The sequence below is a fragment of the Crocodylus siamensis genome, chromosome 4, assembly GCF_052110815.1.
Source record: "Crocodylus siamensis isolate JL-2025a chromosome 4, ASM5211081v1, whole genome shotgun sequence".
Classification (NCBI taxonomy): Eukaryota; Metazoa; Chordata; order Crocodylia; family Crocodylidae; genus Crocodylus; species Crocodylus siamensis.
This window is the reverse complement of record NC_143398.1, coordinates 82,080,804-82,093,154: the sequence shown is the minus strand read 5'-3', so window position 1 is coordinate 82,093,154 and position 12,351 is coordinate 82,080,804. Positions and strand designations below refer to the sequence as shown.

General features: G+C 42.9%; 1 long non-coding RNA gene across 1 annotated transcript; it reads right to left on the bottom strand.

Annotated features, from left to right (window-relative positions):
• Positions 1–1,138: 1,138 nt before the first annotated feature.
• On the bottom strand, positions 1,139–10,360 carry LOC149865911 (uncharacterized). Its single transcript, XR_016442146.1, has 3 exons — positions 10,304–10,360; positions 9,188–9,239; positions 1,139–1,179 (listed from the first exon to the last, which is right to left on the bottom strand). It is a non-coding gene; the product is annotated as an uncharacterized LOC149865911 (long non-coding RNA).
• Positions 10,361–12,351: the final 1,991 nt, after the last annotated feature.

The following is a 12,351-nucleotide window of genomic DNA, read 5'->3' as shown; positions in this document are numbered from 1 at the left end:
AGTGCTGACTTATCCCTGGAAGTGCACCTGTATCAGAGAATAAGGAGTTTCTGCTGAACAGAAACTCACTGCAAAGAGGTGGGCACATTTTGCTGCCCCTCTGTGGACACTTGAATCCAATGGCGCAGAACACAAACTCCCTTTGCAATATTCATTGATATCCAAATGGCTTCTCTTTATCTTCAACTTGTTGCTCCAGGAGAAAATAAAATTACCAAATAGTAGAAGGTAATTATTGCCAAAGCAGCTAATTCTGTTCTTAACTTTTGCTGCAAAATAGAATGTTCAAAAATTATATTAGACTTGGGGATATGACTAAGACAGGAATAGGACTCATCTCCATAAAGAATTGTTTCCTTTTTGATGGAAACATAAAGGTAATTGTCTCCACTGGGACTGCAGTGTGGTGAAATTCTAATAATATATAGTTATTTAACAGCCCCCTTGGGTGTTGCTAAGGAGATATATAATATCTACCCTTTGCTGCATGAGCAATGTTCTTTTATTACCTCCTAAGAGTTATAAGAAGTAGGGTTGTAAAATATATGTTAAAATTTATTTGTTCAATTCTGGTTACTAACTAAGGATGGTGAAACTGTATCATTAATTCACAAGGGACTATGAAGATCAAAACTATATTATTATTTTGAGGGAAATGATAGCATAAAAAGACGTTGAACTGAGATATATGTGATATTAAAGGTAAGGTCTTACGCACTACATCTTAATTTTGTTCTGATGTAGCATTATCTGTAAAGTAAATATTTCACAATGAACTACAAAGCTCTAAAGAGCTCATGTGCAATAAACACCTTGAGGAACAATGACTATTCAAACAGGCAGACTGTATCAAACTATTTAGCTGAAAAAGTCTCTAGTTAACTGGTCATAATTCAGAATGACTAGTTTCTCACTGGTCAAATATCCAGTATAAAGCTCTCCAGTTTTGAGATCCTAAATTTAATCTTTATACTGTCATAGAAACTTAGCAAAATTTCATGAAATACAAGGCAATAGAAGACCTAACATTGTTAACTTCTCATAAGCACATACAGTAATACTTGTGATACCCACCTCACCAATCTGAAATGTGCCTCACCAATCTGAAATGTGCCTTTACATTCCAGCAGAGAAACCGAACATATCATTGAAGGATCCACTCAAATACCCTCTAGTAACCTGTTTCAGAACAAAAAGAAAATGCCCACTAAGGGTATACCTCTTGTTATCACATACCATCCCACACTTAAACTGGTAAGAGGAACCATCAAAAAATTACAGCCTATATTAGAAAAAGAGAGGAATATTCCTAGCTCCTCCCCCACTTCCCTGCTCGTGGCTTTCAAGCAACCTTTGCCCAACTGATCATCAGAAGCAATCTCCCCACTGATTAACAAACATCAAATGGGATGCAGACCTTCCTTAACAATGCATGTAAAACCCAATTTATCTCCACCACCACCAACGTCCCCAATAATTAAACTAACAGAATCCATAGATTCTATGTATATCTTTCCCAGAACATGGTATACCTATGGACTTACACAAATCAAGATTTTGCGATTTTTGCAGAAGCCATGAAAAATGTCAGTTTCTGTAAACACTGAAAAATGGCAGTTTCTCCAGTTTTGCACAGAATTGCTGGAGAAAAGAAACGTGCTAAAAATTAAATGCATCTGGGCCTTGCAGCCTGTGTGGGCAATGGGAGTAGCAGGGGAGAAGCCACAAAGGGGAACAGTCAAGATGGAGTCAACCTGTTCCCCTTTATTCCCCTCAAAGATAACCTCTTTAACAATTTCTTTGCCTCCATTTCTTTGAGCAGGGGCCAAGGCATCCCTTGCACTGGGATCCTCGATGGACCCAGGGGAGGTGCTGCCAGGCCAAGGGTCAGTGAGGACCTAGTCAAGGAACTTCTGGTGGGACTAGCAGTGTTTAAATCAGCAGGTCCTGATTATCTCCACCCCAGAGTGCTGAGGGAATTAGCAGAGGTCATTGCGGGACGCCTGGCACAGCTTTATGAGCACTCACAGTGCTCTGGTGACGTGCCGGAGGACTGGAAAAGGGCCAATGTGGTCTCCATTTTCAAAAAAGGGTGGAAGGAGGACCCAGGAAACTACAGGACCGTTAGTCTTACTTCGGTCCTAGAGAAGCTATTTGAGAAAATTATCCAGGAGCACATCTGCAAGGGACCAGCAGGGGGGATCATGCTTAGGGGCAACCAACATGGGTTCATTCAAGACAGGTCCTGTCAGACCAACCTGGTGGCCTTCTACAACCAGGTCACGAAATGCTTGGATGCAGGTGTTACGGTGAATATAGTCTTTCTGGACTTTAGGAAGGCCTTTGACACTGTCTCTCATCCCATTCTCATTAAGAAATTAGATGACTGTGGCGTCGATGCCTACACAGTCAGATGGGTCACAAATTGGCTGGAGGGCTGCACCCAGAGAGTGATGGTGGACAGGTCTTTTTCAGCCTGGAGGGATGTGGGAAGTAGATTCCCCAGGGCTTGGTCCTCAGGCCCACACTGTTCAACATCTTCATCAGCAACTTGGACGAAGCGGTGAAAAGCACCTTGTTCAAATTTGCAGATGACACTAAGATGAGGGGAGATGTGGACATGCTAGAGGAGAGGGACAGACTGCAATTAGATCTGGACAGGTTACAGGGGTGGGCGGATGAGAACAAGGTGGGTTTCAATACGGACAAGTGCAACATATTGCACCCGGGGGGAAGAACCAGCAGCATACCTACAGGCTGGGGAACTCCCTTCTCATCAGCACAGAGGCAGAAAAGGATCTTGGAATCATTATTGATTCCAGAATGAACATGGGCTGCCAATGTGGGGACATGGTCAGGAAGGCTAACTGCACCTTGTCATGCATCCACAGATGCATTACGAGCAGGTCCAAGGACATGATTCTCCTCCTCTTTGTGACACTGTTCAGGCTGCAGTTGCAGTACTACATCCAGTTCTGGGACCCACACTTCAGGAGGGATCTGGACAGCATGGAGAGGGTCCAGAGGAGGGCCACTCGAATGATCAGGGGGACAGCAAGTCAGGCCCAGACAGCAGAGACTACGGGACCTGAATCTGTTCAGCCTCCACAAGAGAAGGCTGAGCTGTGATCTGGTGGCCATCTACAAACTGGCCAAGGGGGACCAGCAGGCTATGGGAGAGTCCCTGTTCCCCTGAGCCCTACTGGGAGTAACAAGGAATAACAGTCATAAATTGACTAAGAGTAGATTCAGGCTAGATATTAGTAGGCACTACTTCACAGTTAGGGCGGCTAGGATCTGGAACCAACTTCCAAGGGAAGTGGTGCTCACTTCTACCCTGGGGGTCTTCAAAAGGAGGCTGGATAATCACCTAGCTGGGGTCATTTGACCCCAGCATTCTTTCTTACCCATGGCAGGGGGTTGGACTTGATGTTCTACTTAGGTCCCTTCCAACCCTAGCAACTATGGAACTATCTGGGACATTTTCAGACTAAAACCAAAAGTTCTCAAAACTATGATCCTTGGCCTTCAATATGTGTCCTTATAATGATGTTGAAATGTACATTTTGAAGAGACAAATGTTGGTAGTTTGCCTTTGATCTTTTGGCAATCTTTGATATTTCAGTTACTACTAAAGATATATTTCTGTCCTTTCACAAAGAAATGTGTCATTTCTAACCTTCTGCAGTCATGCTGAATGTTAGAGAGAGGTTCTGTAGAATTCAGAAGGGTAAGAATCCAATGACAAGACATTGAGAGTTGCTGGGCACAATATGAACAAAGAGGTAGTTAGACATGTTAATCTGCAATCAGGTGGAAGGCAGGGTAGAGTTGCATTTTACAGACTAACTACATCACAGATACATAAGCTTTCATATGCAGCAGCTTACTTCATTAGATGATGAGGTCAGCTGCTGCATCTGAAAACTTAGCATCTCTGGGCCTTGTTACATGTTTATTTTAGGCAGCTCCTGGAGTTTTTCACCCTTGGAATGTCCACACATTAACACCTGCAACTCGTTTTAAGAACTCTTTAGGCAGCTTAAATTTATGCCACTCCAGCTTCAGTTTATATCTGATCTGTGTTACCCAGCTCACATTACACTAATGTGTAGCCAATCTAGGCTACATGTTAATATAAACACTCCACCCATCCCTCTCCCCCAGTGGCTCAGATCAGGCCCACTGCCTCCCTAGTACCTCAAATACCTGCTTGATTGTAACCGCCTGTGCTGTTTGTCCCAGAGAACTAGGCAGGGTTAACCTGCCTGCACAGCCACTGCTGCTGCTCTCTGGGTGTCCTTAGCTCAGAGAAGAGTAACAGCCTGGCAGTGGTGGTGGAAGGGGCCAGGCAGTCAAGATAATCCTTCCCTGTCTGCTTCCCTGGGACAGGCAGCGCAGGCAGCCACAAGTAAGTGGGAATGAAGCGGTAGAGAAAGCCCTGGGGGAAGGGAATCATGAGGGTGTGGGGGGAAGAGGGAAGCCTGCAATGGTGGAGGTGGGGGAGGATTCTTACCTTTTAGTCCCCTGCCCCCCTGCTGGCCTGAACATGAGATGGCTCTAAACTTGAACTAGCATTAACATCAATCAACATTTGAGCAGCACATGGTATAAGATGTAACAAGGCGCTCTGATTTAGTCTATGAGGTGCAAATCTACCCTGCCTTCTGCCTGGGCAATATATGCCATCATGTTGAGTGCAGTTTCAGTGTTTAGATTTAAAAATGCCTAAATAGATGTAGGGTCCAATGAGAACTCTTGATTTAGCACCTGCCCCTGTGATAGGGAACCAAACATGGAAACTGAGCATCTTCAAAGAACTTAGCACAACTCAACTATGCAGTCCTTCAAATGCTTCTACATAGTGTAACTGACTGCAGAAAGTTTATAATACTTTGAAAATGCTTTCTGGCTTTGGGAGTGGAGTGGAAGGAAGTACAAAAAATGAAATATAATCTTGGCAGCAATCCTTGTGTGCTTATTTACACAAACTAAACTTTTGCCTCCCCTTGCTTGTTTTTTGTAATTTTTTTAGTGTGGAGGACAGATTAAAATTGAGTTTACATAGAGTGCAAGATCTTATTTAGACTAGAAGCTTTATTTTATCTTGTGCAGCACAAAGTACTTTAGCACATAAACAATTATTTTTATTAATCTTTCAACAGAACTCTTTTTGCAGGATTTATGTGGTAAAACTCACAACTTTCTGCCAAGCTAAGAATAATATAAGAATAGTAAAATCAGAGAGGAAATAATCCATATCCAGAGATTTGCATAATGGCATGATTTGAGATTTGCTGTGTACTATATGCCGTAATAACGGTTTGTTTGTTTTTATTCTCTAGGTTTCAGAACATGTCAGCCTCCACTGTCATAATTTTGGATATACAAATATATTTCCATATTATTTGTTAGTGTGTTCCACATTGTTGCATGTAGGATGCAGTCAACATATGCAGGAATCTACAAACGATTAAAAATAAAATCTTTTCATGTGAATACCTGATAAGATTCCATTAGGGGTTGGGAATCTTTCAAATGTCCTGCAGGTTTATGTTGTTATATTGTGAAGATAAGGGTCAACAGCAGTATGGGAAGTAAAAGGCAGTCTGGTTATATATATATTAGAAACATAAGTGAGTTCTTGTTAAAAAAAGAAGGAAGAGGGAAAAGAAATATGTAACATGCTGTTGCCTGGGTGGTAATGAACATTCATAAGTAAAATGAGCAAGTACAATGATTCATAGTTGTGTTATGACACACATTTGCATAAAAGGTGTGAAAGGTTAAGTGGTGATTTGATCAGACTACAAGTACCTGCATGGGGAAGATAATTCTAAATTGTACATGTCTGTTTAATCCAGCAGAATTAATTCCCAACTAGTGGATCTTACAGTCCCTGAAACTAGAACAAGTTCAGTCTAGAAATAGGGTGCAGATTTTTAATATTGAAGGTGATTACAGATTGGAACAACTTGCCTAGGAATGTAGTTGATTCTCTATCACTCACTCACAGTGTTTCAATCAAGACTGGATGTGTTATAAAACAAGTGTTATAGGTCAAAGAGAAATTATGGATATATACAGAAAATTATTGGTGAAATCCTTTGGTTTCTGCTAGGCAAGAGTTATAAAGGAAATGGGGAATGGTTCATGGAATTTTGCTAACAAAGTAATCTTGTGGCCTGAACATTTTCTCTGGGACAGGCAGCAGCAGCAATTATCTTGGATGCTGGGTGCATCCTGCACCCAGTGCCAGTCCCAGGCAACAGGACAGCCTCCTCTCATCCAGAGCACAGATCCAGAAGCTCATCCCCCCTGGAGAGCTGATGGGCTGTGCCAGACTTCTCCTGGGGGTGCAAGCCCCTGGATCTGTGATGGATATGGGGAGGCTGCCACTGCCAGCAAGGGTAAGGAGTTGTGCTTTGAAGAGTTTGAAGTGCAGTTTCCCAGAAACCCCTGCACCTATCTCCTTGAAGCTTGGCAGGCTTCATGCCCTTGGAAGGGGCTACCATAGCTGCAATTTTGATCCAAATCAGGCAATAAATGACAACATTTTAGGCATTTTCATGATTCCCCATTATAGCCTATGGGTGAAACGTTGAAATGTGTTGAAACAGCAAGACAGTTTAGACGAAAGGAAACAGGACAGTATTTTAAAAGGAAATGAAATGAAAAAATAAAACACTGTCCCTTCAAAATAGTGAAACGCAAGTCAAAATGAAACGATGGTGTTTCACACAGCCCTACATGTAAATGAAATTAAATAAATTACTACGAAGAAAGCAACAAAAAAAAAATCAGTCCCTTCAGATTTGAAGGCCCTCTAATACGCTACTGCACAGTAGTGTTAGGCTACTGTACAATAACTGTAGTTACTGCACACTTAGTTAGTACTTCATTAAACAAATACTGAACAAAATGGGGAGTAACTGCTGTGCATTAATAAACATGTAGATGTGCCCTAAGTTCCCTAAATTAAGCCAAGAGCAATCTCCTGCAAGTACCCTAAATATACCAAGTCCACTTGTTGTTGGACAGTGGCACACAGGAAAAAACATCTGGAAGAGTATGTTTCTTATGGCAGTCTAATCCTGAGTAGAATCATGAATTAAAAGAGAGAGCAAGAGGCTATTAGAGTATCTAGAATTAACCCTTTCCAAAGCATTAGAACTTGCCAAGAAAGGCTATCAAGATTATAAAAAGATGGACATGACTGAGAATCCACCATGTGCTATTCTTGTTCCTCTGTAGTGGTACACCAGGTGGATTTGGTAACAATGCCTAGGAAGACATTCGCAGCAGTAGCTTCTCAAAAAAGGTTCTGTTTTTTTCTCCTAAACTGACCAAGAGTTGCACTCCATTGATTCTCCTGCTTGTTCTATCTCTTAATAATCTGGAGGATTTTTGATGCTTGGAAAGTTCTAAGTGCTTTGGAAAGGGCTAATTACAGATATTATAATACTCTCTCTCTTTTAATTCAAGATTACACTCAGGTTGTAGTTTCTTATCAGAAACATACCCTTCCAAAATTCACCTGTGCTGTAGAAACTGCAAGGAAAAACCCAATCCCTTCCTTAAGAAACTTCCATTTTTCTGGTGAGGTCTGGCTGAAGAACATTTTCAGCCCAAACTGCTAGTTCCCAATTTGCAATAGATTCCAGCAGTGCATTCTGCCTTACTTCTCCAATAAAAGAAGCACAGCAGCGAGAGAAGGCATATAGGAGACAGTAGGGTTGTGTAAAATTTTCCTGGCAGTTTTGTTGCAACACTGTTTCAACTCATTTAGAGCTCAAACCAGCAAAACAGAGAGCTTCAAAACAGCCTCAAAATGAAACAAGGCAAGTTGAAACATTTAGAAATTTTCTAAACGTTTTGAGTTTTGAAGCTCAAGCTGGGCTTGCCTGCAGGGAAACAGAAACTAAAGTAAGGAAAGGGAGGGGGAAGAGGCGGGGAAGGGTGGGGAAGGAGTGCTCTCATTATTGACTGTGTAGCTGGCCAGTGACTGTCATCCTTTCCTGAGGTCACTTCCAATCCCGGTGCTCTGGGGAAGGGATGGAAAAATGGTATAAAAGGCAGCATTGTTTGAACTGCCCTGCTTTTTGCCTTGGTGGCAGTTGGGTGAGGGTGCACCTCAACACACACACAGTGTCACCCACCCATGTCACAAGCGTTGCCTATGACCAGCTAGAGGTGCAGGGCCCCAGGACCCAGACTCCCCCCGCACCTATCTCCTTGACAGCTGGCAGGCTTCATGGCCTCAGCAGGGCCTAGCAGGCCTGAAGTTTTTACCCCCCTGTGCCCCAAGACAGACACAGTCCCACAAGCACAGATGACACAAGTTTTCACTGTCAACAGCTAGGGGTGCAGGGCCCCAGAACCCAGAAGCCCTTGAACCCATCTCCTTGAAAGCTGGCAGGCTTCATGGCCTCAGCAGGGGCTAGCAGGCCTGCAGCGTTGACCCTGCTGCACCTTAACACACACAGTGTCACCCCGTCACGAGTTTTGCTTGTCTGAAGCTTGAGGTGCAGTTTCCCCCAAACCCCTGCACTTATCTCTTTGAAATGCAGCAGGCTTTGTGGCCTCAGAAGGGGTCAGCAGACCTTCAGTTTTGACCCCACTGTGGCTTAACACATACACATGACATCAGTTTTTTGCTTTCAAGAGACTGAGGTGCAGTTTCCTTGGAACTCCTACACCCGTCTCCTTGAAACTTGGCAGGCTTCATGCCCTCAAAAGGGGCTACCATTCCTGCAAGCTTCATCCAAAGTAGGCCAGACATGACAAATTTATAGGCTGTTTCAAGCTTCCCCATTATAGCTTATAGGCGAAATGTCGAAACAGGCTCAAAACAGCGAAACTGTTTTGAAGAAACGAAACAGAACAGCAGTTTTGAATCAAAATGAAATTCAAAACAAAATGCTGTTCCATCAAAATATCAAAGTGCAAGTTGAAATGGAATGGTGCCGTTTCACACGGCCCTAGCAGACAGTTTATTCCTATACACAACTAACTGCTAGACTAGCTAGACATAAGGTCTGGAAGCCCTAAGTACTTATTTGTTACATATTATATTAGTACATAGATTACATAGGGTTACATATAACAAATACTCAAGCACTTTTAATTGACCAGTTCCAAGATGACCTCCAAGAATAAGACAAAAATATAATGATGATTTAAATACCTATTTCCTCATCTTCTGGTCCAGCATCAAGTAAAGATCAGTTACACCTGTTCTGATCAATCAGAAGATACAAAAATGATATTGCTTATTATTTTTTTCCTGCATATTGTCCAAGAGGGTTGTGTAATTCAGTGGTTGCAAGAACAAACATGCATACAAACATTCCTTATAAAATGGAAGTTTTCAGAAGTATAATCTCCTTTATATAATGAAGTCACCATTTTTATTTGTGTCTTTACTGAAGGTATGTTACTATGCCAACTGGGTTGGGAACAGACTTTACACATAAATCAGTTTTGTAATTCTATCAATGTTCTGCTTGTGTTATTTGTGTTTCTATACAGAGCTGTATCTCTCCCTTCTGCAAGTTGTCACCCCCAGTGGAGCTATCTTGCAGAACTATTTCAATGGGGCTGGGTTCCTCCAGTCACCACATCAGTCATACACACACAAACACACACAGATTAATGTGACACGCATGACCCGGATGGGTTGATCAGCATGGACAGGCTGACACCCTCATATGACAGGAATCAGTTCATTAAGATAACAATAAAATGCAGTCAGACACAAGCAAACAGGTAAACATAATACCTCTGAATCCAGCTAGGTATCTAGTTGACAACCTTATGGGCCAGTATTCAGTTCATTAGAGCAAGTCTGAGCCAGACTGGGTCAATCAGCCTGTACAAGCTGATCCCCTTATGTGTTTCAAAGTCAGCATGTCCCAATTTTTTACCCTTACTGTCCTAGTAGTGGTAGCCATTTGATGAGCAGACCCCACAGTATTTCTGGGCTTCACAGGGATCTTTAGCTTAGGTAAAAGAAGCATTGCTGCAAAGCAAGTGGGGAAGGAGAAGTAGAGAAGGAAAAATATATCCAGTTACTACCAGTTAAACTATAAAAGTTATTTATTGCTAGGTATATGAAATATACAATGGTACTAGTAGTAATAGACATGCAAAGGAAAACAAACACAAACAATTACAATACTACCCTGGTTTAACTAAGTATTTGGGGAAACTTAGCTCAAGTTTAACTAATACAATTCAGGTTCAGAAATCTATGCCTAGAGAGAAGAGAAAGAGAGAGAGAGTGCGAGAGCTGGGATCTCACCAGTCCAAGGCACTCAGGTTCCAATGCTGACAGGTAAAGTTCTTAGCACAATCCTTGATGGGAGATGATGTGTTTCTTCCAGCTTCTCAAGAACAACTGCAGATAGTGTCAGAGATATTTTTTTCTTGAAGCACACAGGTTTCTGCTGTTTTACAGATTTTTATACCCTCAGTTCAGCTTCTTCAAAGCATTCTTTTAATAGTCTAAATAATTGTCTTTTCTATTGACAAGGGGTTATCTGGTTTGGAACATCTCAAGAAACTGATTAACAACCAGGAAAAACATAAGTTTTTAAGGAGTAACCAGACACTTAGGAGCCAGCTTGAAATTCTTATGGATAGCAGATATACTGAACGGGATACCTCATTGTTTTTTCAGGGTTTTGTATTTTTACCTGTTGTGAATAAGCCTCAGCTTAGTATGACTTTTCCAGATCTTACTGTAGTCTTTTAACAGACTTAAGGGGATTACTTGGAGCATTCATAAACTTTTGTGGGGAGGATTTCCACCATTCATCCCGGGAAAAGTATGACAGCATTTGTGGCTCCAGTGGGCTGGATGCTGTGATGAACCCTTGACCATTGTTCAAATGTTGCCCATACCCCCTCTGACTCAGTCTCTTGCCTCAGCATTCCCTAACCCCACAACCGAGTTTTAGTCAATCAAATTAAATAGGCCTCCCATAGTGGAACTGGGGAATGTATGACCCAAGATGCCTATTAAACTTTACTTCTGCTTAGTTCTGGTTAGATGAGGGGGGTAAGTGTGTGTGTGGGGAGGGAAAAGTCCTTTGTAAATCCAGATTAGAATTGGTCTGATAAATGCTGAGTTGGGTGTGTGTAAATGTGGGTTGATTAGCATTTGGAGCACAGATTCTCCATCATGCAGTGCTCCCCTGCTTTTCTGATCCCAGAATTCAGTGCAGTCCTTGCCTTGGAATCTCTGTTCTCCATTCTGAATGCTAATAAAGGTACATTCCTGTCCCATCTCCCATTTAAATGAGTTGTCATCTGGTTCCATCTCAGATGCAGATGAGACCCGGGGAGTTGCTCCCTTATCTTGAGGGCTTTAGGTGTGTCTCCCACCGCATCTTAATTGTCTTTCATAATCAGTTCTTGTCCAGGTAGAGGAGGGGGGGGGTGGAAATTCTTTGGGAGTCAGACAGGCTGTGTCTTGTGTTAGGATTCCCCAAAAACAGGGAGCTGAGAGGTAACAACTCCCTGGCTGGAGCTCCAGAAGAGACTTGCAAGCACAGCAGGGTCTGCCTGGCTTTGTCCTGCCCTCCCCTCCCTCCACCCTTGTTGCTTACTGCTCAAGCAGGAAATCCCCCTATCCCTCCCTCACCTCTCCTGCAGCAGAGACCCCATCCCCAAAGTTCCTAGGCATGGGGTATGCTAGCTAATGCAGACATGCGTTTGTCTCCAATTTCACTGGGACAGGCAGACAGAACAATGACTACTTGGGGCTGCTTGGAGCTAATAATGGGTCAGCTGGTAAGCTGTTTAAGAAGAGTTTGAATTAATGGAGAGAGGCTATTGTTTTGCTGATTGGATGATAAATACTGTTAGCATCCTCCTGCTGGCTTGCTCATATGTCAGTTTTCTGCAGATGGTATGAAGAAGCAGAGTGGGAGATTGAAAAGTTCCATATCATCAACAGATGCATGCACTGCACCCCACCCCACTTGCCTCAGAGTCCTAGCAGGGGGCTGGGGCCTGGCAACACTCCCACCCCGTGAGCAGTGAGCGGGGCAAAGCCTGGGCTGGTGCAGGCAGACCTCCCAAATCAGAATGTGCTGCTGGGGCCTGGCCATGTCTCCCATCATCCCAGCAGTGTAAAAGGGAAGGGAGGGCTGCTCTAATGCCCCCTGGCTTCTAGCCTGAGCCACTGCAGGCACGTGTCTGAATTTACTCAGTCCAGAGAAAATGTCTGTCTGGTTACAAACTGGTTCAGCCTAGCTAGGTTAGATTAACCTGCAAAGATTGAATCAATTCAGGCGTAGGCTTTTTGAATGTCTTCCCCTAGCCCTGAAGTTTAACATGTGAAAA